This window comes from Pituophis catenifer, unplaced genomic scaffold (assembly GCF_029215685.1).
Source record: "Pituophis catenifer annectens isolate HBS135680 unplaced genomic scaffold, rPitCat1.0.hap2 SCAF_5, whole genome shotgun sequence".
In the NCBI taxonomy this organism is placed as follows: domain Eukaryota; kingdom Metazoa; phylum Chordata; class Lepidosauria; order Squamata; family Colubridae; genus Pituophis; species Pituophis catenifer.
Window position 1 is genome coordinate 35,515,256 of NW_027256885.1, and position 14,087 is coordinate 35,529,342.

The following is a 14,087-nucleotide window of genomic DNA, read 5'->3' on the forward strand; positions in this document are numbered from 1 at the left end:
GGATTTGAGACAAGTTTGTTCTGAGGCCTTGGCCAAGATTCTACAAGTTAATCCTGATGTGGTTTTTCATAAAATAGACAAAATTTACAGAGTGAACTCTTGGGTGGCCAGACAAAGACAATTACCTAGAGATGTGGTCATATATTTTACAGATAGAGAAATAAGAAATGATATCCTGCAAAAATCCTTCTATACTTCTGTACAAGTGGGGGGCTCACGAATTGGAATTTACAAAGAATTGCCTCCTAAAATGTTGAAAGCTAGAAAAGAATTTGGCTTTCTTGTCAAGGAATTGCAAAATTTACAGATACCTTTCCAGTGGGACGCACCAGCTGGGATAATTTTCAGATATAAGGGAGAAAGATGCCGTTTGAATACCGTGGAGAAGGCACAACATTTTTATACTACTATTCTTAAGGAAAGAACACCATCTCCACGTACATCTACAGTTTTGGAGATTAAAGAGAGTGAAGAGAAGCAATTTCAACGAGAATTGCAAGAACAGTCCAAGCAGGAATTAAAAGAAGTGCAAGGTGCAGAAGGAGGTTTTCTGGAAGAGCCCTTGCTGGAATCTTCTCCAATTTTGGACTCGGTTCGGATGATTGAAATTAAGGATCAACGTATAACTAGAGCTCAATCTAAGTTACTTAAACAAAAGCAACAACAACAACAGGAAAGACAAGACAAGGAGGCAGTTAAGAGTACTGCACAAGAGATTGGAGCTATGGGAGGAGCGAGATCGAAGCTTTCGGATGAACTTCAAGTATTTTGCTCTGTGCTCCAGAAAGAGGCTGATGACCTTTAAGTGTTTATCTTGGAATGTTAATGGGTTGAATTCAGCACAGAAAAGGAAGAAATTATTTACATATTTGAAACAATTTAATAATGATATAATTTGTTTACAAGAAATGCATATCACAACTCAAGATCAAAAATATTTGATAAACTCCAAACTAGGAACACATTTTATATCTTCAACTTCGCAAAAAAAGAACGGTGTGGTTATTTATGTAAATAAAAAGTTAACAGCTAAAGTTATAGAAGCAGATGAAGATGGTAGGTTTGTAGCAATTGAATTGCTTACAGCAAATGGCCAAATTCTTCTGATTGGAATTTATGCTCCCAATCAACAACAGGATCATTTCTATAAGATGTTACATACTAAAATACTGCAATGGGATTACAGATCTATTTTAATTATGGGAGACTGGAATGGAGTAATTGATTCTAAATTAGATAAAAAGAGTTTGGCAAAGTCTAGAATCAGACTACCACAGACTTTTTTTGATATGAAAGAAGATATGGAACTAAAAGATGTTTGGAGAATACATAATCCAAAAGAACTGGACTACACTTTCTTTTCTGATAGACACAGATCCTTCTCTAGGATTGACTTTATCTTGTTGTCAGATGATCTACTTGTCAAGACAAAAAGAACAAAGATTTTTCCAAGAACTTTGACTGACCATAGCCCAGTATGGATAGAAATTGAGATGGATAAGGTTGAGAGACGTTCTTGGAGATTAAATGAGAACTTGTTTAGATATGAAAAAAATACAACAGAACTTAAAAAGCACTTGAAAGAATTTTTTGAAATAAATTCGAATAAAGGTACCCCAATTGAAATTGTCTGGGATGCAAGTAAAGCTTATATGAGAGGGGTACTTATTTACATGAACTCTAAACATAGACTGTTTCGACAAAAGAAAAGATCTGAATTGGAAATAGAAATAAAGAATAAAGAACAGTTACTTATTAAAAATCCAACAGATGAAAGAATAAGCAGTGCTATAAAACTTTTGAAAGACCAATTTCAAATGCTTACGGCGGAAAAAGTTGCAACAAACTTACAATATGAGAAGCATAATACATTTTGTAACGCTAATAAACCGGGCAGATGGTTGGCTTACACATTGAGGAAAAAACAAAGTATACGGACTATAGATAGTATTGATATTGGAGGGAAAGAAATTTTTCAACAAAAATTAATTAAAGAAGCTTTTGTGGACTATTATACTAAACTATATGCCAAAGAGGAGGTGCAGAATGGACTTATAGAAAAATACTTAAACGATAAAAGAGTTACAAAAATTACTGATCAACAAAAGGAAAGAATGAATTATCCTATAACAGAGGAGGAGATAATAGTAGCAATTAAACAGTTAAAAACAGCCAAAGCTCCTGGTACGGATGGTTTGACCGCAGTGTATTATAAAACTTTGCAAGCTGAAATGGTGGAACAACTTAGAGATTTATTTTGTAATATTCAACAAGGGGGTAAAATACCCCCATCATGGACAACAGCTTACATATCTTTGATACCAAAAGAACAAGTTGGTCCTAAAAAACCAGAGAATTATAGACCAATATCTCTTTTGAATACAGATTATAAAATCTATGCGAAAGTATTAGCCAACAGGTTGATGCCAGTAATCCAAAAGGTGATTCATGAGGATCAAGCGGGATTCATCGAGGGTAGACACATGAAGGACAATGTAAGGCAAGTAATAGATTTATTGGAATATCTTGAGAAGAATAAACAGATTCCTGCAGTGCTGGTCTTTTTGGATGCAGAGAAGGCCTTTGATAGAGTGGATTGGAATTTTCTACTAAAGACTTTAAAAAAGATGGACTTTGGGGATCAATTTATACAGGCGATTTCAGCAATTTATCAAGAGCAAAAGGCACAGATCATTATTAATGGAAGCCTGACAACAGAGTTTAAAATTGAAAAAGGAACAAGACAGGGATGTCCGTTGTCCCCACTTTTATTTATTTTAACACTAGAAGTCTTGTTAAATACAATAAGGGACTCTAATATCTTGAAAGGAATAAAGATTAGGCAAGAGGATTACAGAATAAAGGCATTTGCAGATGATCTGGTTGTTACCCTATCACAACCAATGGAATCAATAATCCTGATGAAGGACATTATACAAGACTATGGTAAAGTTTCAGGTTTTAGACTGAATCCAAAAAAGACTAAAATGATAGTTAAAAACATGACACAAGATCGTAAACATGAGCTTGAAAGGAGGGCAGGTTTTGAGACTGTACCTAAGGTAAAATATCTAGGAGTTCAGGTTGCAGAATCAAACATGAAATTGTTTCAAAATAACTATGAGGTGTTGTGGCGAGAGGTGCAGAAAGACATGGAGACCTGGAAAAAACTGCAGCTGTCTTTACTTGGAAGAATAGCAGCAGTTAAGATGAACATTTTGCCAAGATTTCTTTTTTTGTTTCAAATGATTCCGGTGCTTAAAAGTGATAAACAATTGAAAGTTTGGCAATCTGGAGTGAATAAGTTTGTCTGGAACGAGAAGAAGCCGAGAGTGAAATTGAAAATTATGCAAGATGTTCCAGAAAGAGGAGGTCTTAAACTTCCAAACCTACAGCTTTATTATGATGCAGCAGCTTTAACTTTAACAAGTGATTGGTTTGGAAGGAAAAAGACTGGAATATTGAATGCAGAAAGTTTTGATCTTGAATTTGGATGGCATGCTTACTTATTTTACGACGACAAAGTAGATAAAGTATTTAAAAGTCATATACTTAGAGATTCTTTCATGAGAGTTTGGAAGAAGCACCGACTCAAATGGGATTATAAAATACCGCTATGGCTGGATCTTGGTCATACTTTGTGGAATACAAATATAATGTCACTCGGGGGGGGTTTTATATAAAGAGGTTCTTTTTACAGATGCGGGCAGATGGCAGCTGAAGACATTGCAGACACTGTTGGATGAAGGGATTAATTTAACTTGGTTACAATATAATCAATTACAACTGAGATGGAAAGAGGACCAAAAAACTGGTATTATGTTGCATGAGGAAGAATTGGTTAGACATATAAGAGAGAAAGGTCCAATGCATATCAAAAGGCTTTATAATGTTTTGCTAGAAAGAGATTCAGAAACTGAATTAGTTAAAGACTGTATGATTAAGTGGGCACAGAATTTTGAAGAACCAGTGATGCTGGAAACATGGGAAAAAATTTGGGTTCAGAATGTTAAATTTACACAGTCGCAGAACCTGAGGGAAAATTTCTACAAAATGTTTTATAGATGGCATTTAGATCCCCAAAAATTGTCATGTATGTACCCTAATGTTCAGCCAAAATGTTGGAGATGTGAATGTTTGGATGCTACGTATTATCATGTTTGGTGGACCTGTAGGAAAGTTAAGGCTTTTTGGATAAAAATTTGGTGGGTCATGCAGAATGTTTTGAAGAAAAAAATTCAATTTTCTCCACAACTGTTTTTATTGGGTATAGTTAAGGGTTTTACATTGGGTGAAACAAAATTGATATTGTATATGATAACAGCAGCAAGATTGTTGATAGGTAAATATTGGAAGAATGAAGCTTTGCCCACTATTGAGGAATGGACTTTGAAGATGGCCAGTTTTGCAGAGATGGCGAAGATTTCAGCATATTTAAAAGACTGTTCACAAGAGACTTATGAGTGGGAATGGAAAAGGTGGATAGAATATGTTCAGAACAAATATCAAACTAGAAAGTATCAAATAGCTTTTATTTGAAAATAATGTACTAGAAATTTTTTAATGTAATGAGATAAAGAGAAACATTATACAGGGGAGGGAGGGGTTCAAGTCTATATATAAGTGTTATATTAGGGTTCTTTATGAGTATGAGTATATTATAGGGAAGTCCGGGGGGAGGGGAGGGTTAGGGAGGGTTAGGGAGGTTGGGAAGTTTGGGGGGGGGAGGTGGGGGGGGGGAAAAAGGGGTGAAAATGTAATTGTAAAACTTTTGCAATTAAAAAAAAAAAAGACTCAGTCATGTTCTACTGTGTTTTGGGCTTTATGGGTTTTCTTGCTCTGGTTAGCTTCTCTGCTGCTTTTCTAGCCAGGAAGTTACCTGACAGTTTCAATGAAGCCAAATTCATCACCTTCAGCATGTTGGTCTTCTGCAGTGTTTGGCTGTGCTTTATTCCAACCTATCTAAGCACAAGGGGAAAATATACGTTGGTTGTGGAGATCTTCTCCATGATCTCCTCCAGTGCTGGCTTATTGGTGTGCATCTTTCTTCCCAAGTGTTTTATCATTGTGATGAGACCTGAACTGAACGATAAACACCAGCTCATGAAGAGAAAGTTTTAAGAAATCTTTATGTTTGCCTAATATTCTTTCTATGTACATGTTGGAGAACTTGCCCACTTCGACATTTAAGCTAGAGAACAATGTACAGAGACAGTGGTGTTCTATGTTATAATGTATAAGTGGAATTATCCACTTATACATTGAAGCCAGAAAGCCATGTGCAATTAGATTGGACTTCTATGATCTCCTGTCCCCCAATATTTGAATAGTTTGAAACTTTTTCTTTCTGGAAGTCAGTTATAACTGGAGACCATAAAAATGTATAAATAAATAGGACAAAAGATGAGGTTTCAGTATGTGATACACAAAACTGACTAAATATGTAGATTAAATGTGAACTATGTATTCATTTTTACTGGTCATCTTAATTTATATGCAGACCAGAATGTGTAAGAAGAAATGAGGATTAAACACAAATGAGCCTTTCATTTAAACAGGGAAGGCCCATGAATTGCTACTGAGGCAATTGGACACTGGGAATTCTCTGGTCACCTACAAAACATGGGATAAATTCAAAAGATCTTCCAGCTGGCCACATTTCTTCTCATTAGCAAAGACAAATGAATCTCTGGCACAAAAACAATTTTAGAAAATCCCAATAAATTCCATCATAAATCCAATACATGTTAGTATCCAATTTATATAATAGTCTCCTTCTAGGAAATTCAATCTAGTAAAATGATTGTGTAGAACAACCCGTTGCAGGGTCATAAGTCTGTTTGAGTAGATAGAGTTTTGCAACACTTGAATGAGATGGTGATTCAATCTATGTTGCAATCTATTGCCATGATCACCAATGTCAGATACAAACCTTCCAAAAAATTGCACTGATGGATGAAAAGTTACCAAAGAAAGTGGTGCAAAATGATACAGCTGATTACAGATGTGCACCTCAGTTTAAACAAATATCAAAGGGAAAATTCCAAGGAGTAACCAGAACAGACCATCATACCAAAGCATATAGAGAGACCGGTGGCCAACATCAAGACTACTTCCCAGACACTTGCTGGAAAAAGGAAAAACAAACCACAAATAACACTACTCAAACAAAACCCAGAATAAAATAAATACTGGAGCCAAACAGGTGGTCAACTTGTCCAGCTGCCCACTATCTACTATAGAACATAAAGTTTTATGGAAAGCCTTTATTTTCTCCTAACTTCATTTTTGCTATCTAAAATAATAATTTTTTTCATATGCTTCTATTTTGCCTACATGGAAAAAGAAGTAGTATGCCCTTGGTGTTTTCTGTGGACATTTTTGAGGGCTGCTCTGTTGTCTATTTCAGTTAGTTGTCTCTTCTTCCTCTGGTCTGTGGTGTGATAGTTTGTCTGATTCTTTCTTGGTTTCTGCGGGAGTTCCTGTGGTTTTAAATTCTATTCTAAGCCTGCAAAGAATTCTATTTGATTAGCATCATCTCTGTTGAGTTTAGTTAGAGGAAAGTAGATAAACTGAGTTGCAAAGGCTGCTACTACTGCAACACCAACTTGCAAAAAAGGAAAGTAAAAAAAAAAAGGGGGGGAAATGATCATCCCACAAATGCTGAAACAAAACCCTGGTTGGTTAGCTACAGTTTTATCATTTATTTACTATATTAAAAACTCATTACAAATCCCAAAGGAAGGGACCACTTCTATTGAAATGTCAAAAAGGACAACAAAGCCAACCCAACTGAATCAGCTAACAACTGTCCTAGCAGCTAGCAATTCATAATTAGCAAATGGAACAATCCAGGTTAAGGCCAGGTTTTTCTATTGTGGACCAGCATCCAACAGTCTTGCACCAACAGTCTGCAAAGTACATTAACCCTCCTGAAGAGGTTCTCTGTGCTGTTTTCATAAATCTGAAAGTAGAATTTGATTGACAGATTGTGGCAAAACTAGCTGCTTCCTTCCTGCAACTAGCTTTGTTGTTGCTCAGACTTTCTAAGGCCCATTAGACTTCACATTCCAGGATGTCTGGCTCGAGGTCAGTGACCACCCCATTGTGGATATCAGGGACATTAAGCTCATTCTTATATAATTCTTCTGTGTAATTTTGCCACCTCTTCTTAATCTCTTCTGCCTCTGTTAAGTCCCTGCCATTTTGGTCCTTTATCTTGCCCATCTTTGCATGAAATGTTCCCTTCATATCTCCAATTTTCTTGAAGAGATCTCTGGTCCTCCCTATTCTATTGCTTTCTTCTATTTTTTGCACTGTTCATTTAAGAATGCATTCTTATCTTTTCTAGCTATTCTCTGGAATTCTGCATTCAATTGAGTGTACAGGTGAAACTCGAAAAATTAGAATATCGTGCAAAAGTTTATTTATTTCAGTAATGCAACTTAAAAGGTGAAACTAATATATGAGATAGACTCATTACATGCAAAGTGAGATAGTTCAAGCTTTTATTTGTCATAATTTTGACGATTATGGCTTACAGCTCATGAAAACCCCAAATTCACAATCTCAAAAAATTAGAATATTACATGAAATCAATAAAACAAGGATTGTACATAGAACAATATCGGACCTCTGAAAAGTATAAGCATGCATATGTACTCAGTACTTGGTTTGGGCCCCTTTTGCATCAATTACTGCCTCAATGCGGCGTGGCATGGATCAGCCTGCGGCACTGCTGAGGTGTTATGGAAGACCAGGATGCTTCAATAGCGGCCTTCAGCTCTTCTGCATTGTTCGGTCTCATGTCTCTCATCTTTCTCTTGGCAATGCCCCATAGATTCTTTATGGGGTTCAGGTCAGGCATGTTTGCTGGCCAATCAAGCACAGTAATCCCATGGTTATTGAACCAGGTTTTAGTACTTTTGGCAGTGTGGGCAGGTGCCAAGTCCTGCTGGAAAATGAAATCAGCATCCCCATAAAGCTTGTCTGCAGAAGGAAGCATGAAGTGCTCCAAAATCTCCTGGTAGATGGCTGCGTTGACCCTGGACTTAATGAAGCACAGTGGACCAACACCAGCAGATGACATGGCTCCCCAAATCAACACAGACTGTGGAAACTTCACATTGGACTTCAAGCATCTTGCAGTGTGTGCCTCTCCATTCTTCCTCCAGACTCTGGGTCCATGGTTTCCAAATGAGATGCAAAAGTTGCTCTCATCAGAAAAGAGGACTTTTCTGATGAGCGACAGACCAGTTCTTTTTTTCTTTAGCCCAGGTAAGACGCTTCTGACGTTGTTTGTTGTTCAGGAGCAGCTTGACAAGAGGAATATGACATTTGAAGCCCATGTCCAGGATCCATCTGTGTGTGGTGGCTCTTGATGCACTGACTCCAGCCTCAGTCCACTCCTTGTGAAAGTCCCCAACACTTTTGAATGGCCTTTTCCTGACAATCCTCTCCAGGCTGCTGTCATCCCTGCTGCTTATGCACCTTTTTCTTCCACACTTTTCCCTTCCACATAACTTTCTATTAATGTGCTTTGATACAGCATTTTGGGAACATCCAACTTCTTTTGCAATTACCTTTTGAGGCTTTCCCTCCTTGTGGAGGTGTCAATGATGGTTTTCTGCACAACTGTCAGGTCAGCAGTCTTTCCCATGATTGTGATTCCTACTGAACCAGACTGAGAGACCATTTAAAGGCTCAGGAACCCTTTGCAGGTGTTATGGCTTAATTAGCTGATTAGAGTGGGACACTTTGAGCCTAGAGTATTGAACCTTTTCACAATATTCTAATTTTCTGAGATTGTGAATTTGGGGTTTTCATGAGCTGTCATAATCATCAAAAGTATGACAAATCAAGGCTTGAACTATCTCGCTTTGCATGTAATGAGTCTATCTCATATATTAGTTTCACCTTTTAAGTTGCATTACTGAAATAAATGAACTTTTGCATGATATTCTAATTTTTCGAGTTTCACCTGTATCTTTCTCTTTTTCCTCTGCCTTTCACTTTCCTTCTTTCTTCAGACAGCCATTTTGCTTTCTTGCATTTCTTTTTCTTTGGGATGGTATTAGTTGCTACCTCTTGTACAATGTTGCAAACTTCCATCCATATTTCTTCAGACACTCTGTCTATCAGATCTAATTCCTTAAATCTATTTGTCACCTCTACTGTATATTCATCAGGAATATGATTTAGTGCACATCTGAGTGGCCTAGTGCTTTTCCCTACTTTCTTCAATTTAAGCCTAAATTTTGCAACAAGAAGCTCATGATCTGAGCCACAGTCAGCTCCTTGTTTTGTTTTTACTAACGGTATAGAGATTCTCTATCTTTGGCTGCAGAGCACATAGTCAATTTGATTTCTGTGTTGACTGTCTGGTGATGTCCATGTGTAGAGTCGTCTCTTGGGTTGTTGGAAAAGATTATGACCATCATATTCTCTTGACAAAATTCCAGCAACCTGAGCCCTACTTCATTTTGTACTCCAAGGCCAAACTGCCTGTTATTCCAGTTATCTTTTGGCTTTCTATTTTAGCATTCCAATTGCCCATGATGATAAGGACATCAATTTTTTGGTGTTAATTCTAGAAGGTGTTGTAGGGCTTCATAGAACCGATCAACTTCAGCCTCTTCAGCACCAGTGGTTGGGGCATACCGTGTTTTCCCAAAAATAAGACCCTATCTTATATTTTTTGAACCCTGAAATAAGGGCTTGACCTTATTATCGGGGGGGGGTGTCTTATTTTGGGGGTGCAGGAGACAGAGAGCATGGCCATCTCATGGCTTCTGCTGTGTTGCGCTGCTGTGGTAACGCAACTCAGCTGCTCATCAGCTGTTCACTGGGCAGTTGCCCACTTCCTGTCCATCCATCCCCCTTGCCTGAAAACTCCTGCCCCACTCCCACCTCTCTGCTGGGCAACCCCCAGCAGCCCCAGATGCCCAAAGCCTGTGCCCGCCCGGCTCCCATTTCCACAGCACTGGCTCTTTATTGACAGGAGGTGGCATGTGGGGTGGGGGAGAAGTAAGACGTACCTTGCCATCTCTTCTCCTCCCCCCTTGCCAGGGGCCAGGGAGACGCGAGACACATATCTTACCTGCCTTGCAGCTCTGTCGTGTGTCTCGCTGTTGTCTACAGGCAAACACGTAGGGTAAAACCAAACTTTTCACAAGTTCAAGAAGTTTGATTGAATTCGAGGTTTTTTTTACCCTATGTGTTTGCCTGCAGACAACAGCAAGACACGTGATGGAGCTGCAAGGCAGGTAAGACGGCTCCGCGCACCCCAATGGTAACAGCAGTCTGGCTTCTGCCCTTTCCTGCTGTCTCTTTATTGAGGGGGATGGCAGGTAGGGCGGGGGAGAAGCGAGAGGCATGGAATGAGACAGAGCTCACTCTTCTTGCCATCTCTTCTCCCCCCTCTCTCTGGACATGGCAGGGCTTCCTGTCCCTGCCCAAATTGGATGCAATTTGGGGATGGCAGGTGGGGAGGGGTGGGGCCAGGGATACACGAGATGCATATCTTACTTGCCTTGTAGCTCTGTCGTGTGTCTCGCTGTTGTCTGCAGGCAAACATGTTGTAGGGTAAAACCAAACTTCTCATGAGTTTGAGAAGTTTGATTGAACTCGCGAGGCTTCTTTTACCCTACAATGAGCTTGCCTGCAGACAACGGCAAGACATGCAATGGAGCTACAAGGCAGGTAAGACACATTTCACATCTCCCCAGCCCCACCCCTCCCCACTTGCCATCCCCAAATTGCATCCAATTGGGGCAGGGACAGGAAGCCCTACCATGCCCAGTGAGAGGGGGAGAAGAGACGGAAAGAAGAGTGAGCCCTGCCTTACTCCATGCCTCTCACTTCTCCCCCACCCCCCTCAATAAAGAGCTGGGCACTGTGGAAAAGGGAGCCAGGCGGGCATGGGCTTTGGGCGTCTGGGGCTGCTGGGAGTCACCCGGTGGAGAGGCGGGAGCAGGGCGGGAGTTTGCAAGGGATCACTTCCCCTTTGCCTTCTCTCCCAAAAGCGCTCCTTGGGCGCAGCCACTTCTGCAGCAGGAGACTTGCGCCTTGCACCGGCCTTTCAAAGGGTACCATAGCAGCAGCTATCCACAATTTGTTAACCCTTATTTCATCCTGATCCACGTAGCCCAGTACAGTCGGGATGAAATAAGGGTAAAAAAATTGTGGATAGCTGCTACTACAGTACCCTTTGGAAGGCTGCACAAGGCACATGAGGCACATCGCTTGGCCTCCTGCTGCAAAAGTGGCCGCAATCCATGGCAAAAATGGCTGTGCTTGCTGGAGGGCTTATTTTGGGGGGAGGGCTTTTATTTACGCCCACCCCAAAGATCAGGCTTTGCCTTATTTTCAGGATATGTCCTATTTTTGGGAAAACATGGTAGACTTGGACTACACTGATGTTGAATGGTTTGCCTTGGATTCAAACTGAGATTGTTCTGTCATTTTGGGGATTGTATCCCAGTACTACTTTTCCTACTCTTTTATTGACTATGAAGGCTACTCCGTTTCTTCTGAGAGATTCTTGCCTGCAGTAGTATACCTGATGTTCATCTGAATTAAATTCACCCATTCCTGTCCATTTAAGTTCACTGATTCCTAAGATGTCAATGTTCAGTCCTGTCATTTCTTGTCATGTGCAGTAGAATGTATAAAAAGAAATGCAATTAAATGCAAATGAGAATTTCTTTAAACAGGGAAAGTCTATGTTTTTTTTCTGAAGCAATCATACTGAGGGAATTCCCCAATGCATACCACTTGTAGTGGTCATCTACAAAATATGGGGTAAATTCAAAAACTGACCTTATGCTTTCTTCTCAATAGCAAAGATCAAAGAAATTTCAGGCATGAAAAATAATTCTGGTAAATTCAAATAAATTCCATCAGAAGTCCAATACATGCTAGTATCCAATTTGCATAATATGATGACTGTGTAGAACAGAATGCTTTATGGTCATAAGTCTGTTTGAGTGGATAAGAGTTTTCCAACACTTGAATGAGAGGCACACAGTGATTCTAAGTGCCAGTTGATCACTCCAATGGGTTTAACTCTTTATGCATGCTGGCAGAAGAGGCATGCTATGGATCCCATTGGTCAAGGACTTTTGGCTGACATGGTACAGAAGAACATTCTTTTCTTCGGTGGCTCCTGTACTTCAGAATATCATGCTTGCTGAGGTGATTAATTAGTTGTTACCTCCTCCATGTATAACCCTGTGAGGGTTTAATCCCTTGATGGATGTTCCATTCAAAGCTGGTGAAGTCACTCCATTCTAATCCCCCATCATAAGCCAGTTTCCATATGAAAAGGGCAGTAACTGGTCCATTAAATAATCAAAAATTTGCTTCTATCATCGTTTGGCCTATACACACCCACCACTATTGATTTTATTCCATTGAGTTCAATTTTCACTAACGTGTTTCCCCGAAAATAAGATTCTGTCTTATATTTTTTGAACCCCAAATTAATTGCCTGGCCTTATTTTTGGGGATGTCTTATTATTTTGGGGATTGTGGAGCAAGACGGGGCTCCTCTTGACATCTTACCTGATTTCCAGCTCTGCCTCCCTAACCCTAACCAGAGGAAATGACGAGGACCAGCTGTGCATGTGTGGATGTGCTCAAAAGCTTGATTGGGCTTATTATCAGGGGATGTCTTATTTTAGGGGAAATAGGGTACTACAAATCTACCATATTCCTCTGCTATAAGTAGCTTGGGTTTAAATTGGGGCTTTATATATAAAACAACCCCATTGATCTTTTTTACACCAACTGGTATAAATTCATCCCCTAGTTGTTTATTTGTCAAATATTTCTTTTTTTGTTTCTTGATATATGTTTCTTGGAGACAGGCTATATCAACATTATGTTTCCTCAAATAATGAAATACTTTTTTATCCTTAGATCAGGCATTTGTTCTACTAAGCAAAGGAAGCAGCAAGTGAAGCTAAGCAAAATAACATCAGATACCTGTACAATTAGCACAGCCTCCCCCCCCCCCCCAGGATGTTTGCTTTCTCCACTTCTCTTCTCTCTATATACCAATGACTGCATCTCAAACGATTCATCTGTTAAACTACTGAAGTTTGCAGATGATACTTCATTGATTGGTCTCATTCAAGACAACAATGAATCCGCAGACAGACGGGAGGTTGAACAACTAGCCTTGTGGTATGACTGGAACAATCTGGAACTGAACACACTACAAAACCATAGAAATGGTGGTAGACTTTAGGAAAAGCCTTCCCATACTACCACCTCTTACAATACTAGACAACACAATATCAACAGTAGAGACCTTCAAATTTCTAGGTTCTATCATATCTCAAGACCTAAAATGGACACCTAACATCAAAAATCATCAGAAAAGCACAACAGAGAATGTTCTTTCTGTGCCAACTCAGAAAGCTCAAACTGCCCAAGGAGCTGCTGATACAGTTCTACAGAAGAATTATTGAGTCTGTCATCTGCACCTCTATGACTGTCTAGTTTGGTTCTGCAACCCAACCAGACAGACACAGACTTCAGAGGATAATTAGAACTGCAGAAAAAACAATTACTACCAACCTGCCTTCCATTGAGGACCTGTATAATGCATGAGTCAAAAAGAGAGCTGTGAAAATATTTACAGATCTCTTGCATCCTGGACATAAATTGTTTCAACTCCTACCCTCAAAATGATGCTATAGAGCACTGCACATCACTCTGCTAAACAAATATTTCCCTCAGCACTGTCAAACTATTCACATTAGGCTGCATTACTATTGCTATCGGTCTTCTCATTGTTCCTGTTGTCCATTTCCTCCCACTTGTGACTGCATGACTGTAACTTTGTTGCTTGTATCCTTGCAATTTATATTGATATTGATTGTTTCTTAGTATGATTTGATTGCTTATTGTACCATATGATTGTCACTGGGTGTTGTGCCTTGTGATTCTTGATGAGTGTATCTTGTCTTTTTATGTACACTGAGAGCATATGCATCAAAGACAAATTCCTTGTTTGGCCAATCACACTTGGCCAATAAAGAATTCTATTCTATTCTATTCTATTCTATTCTATTCTATTC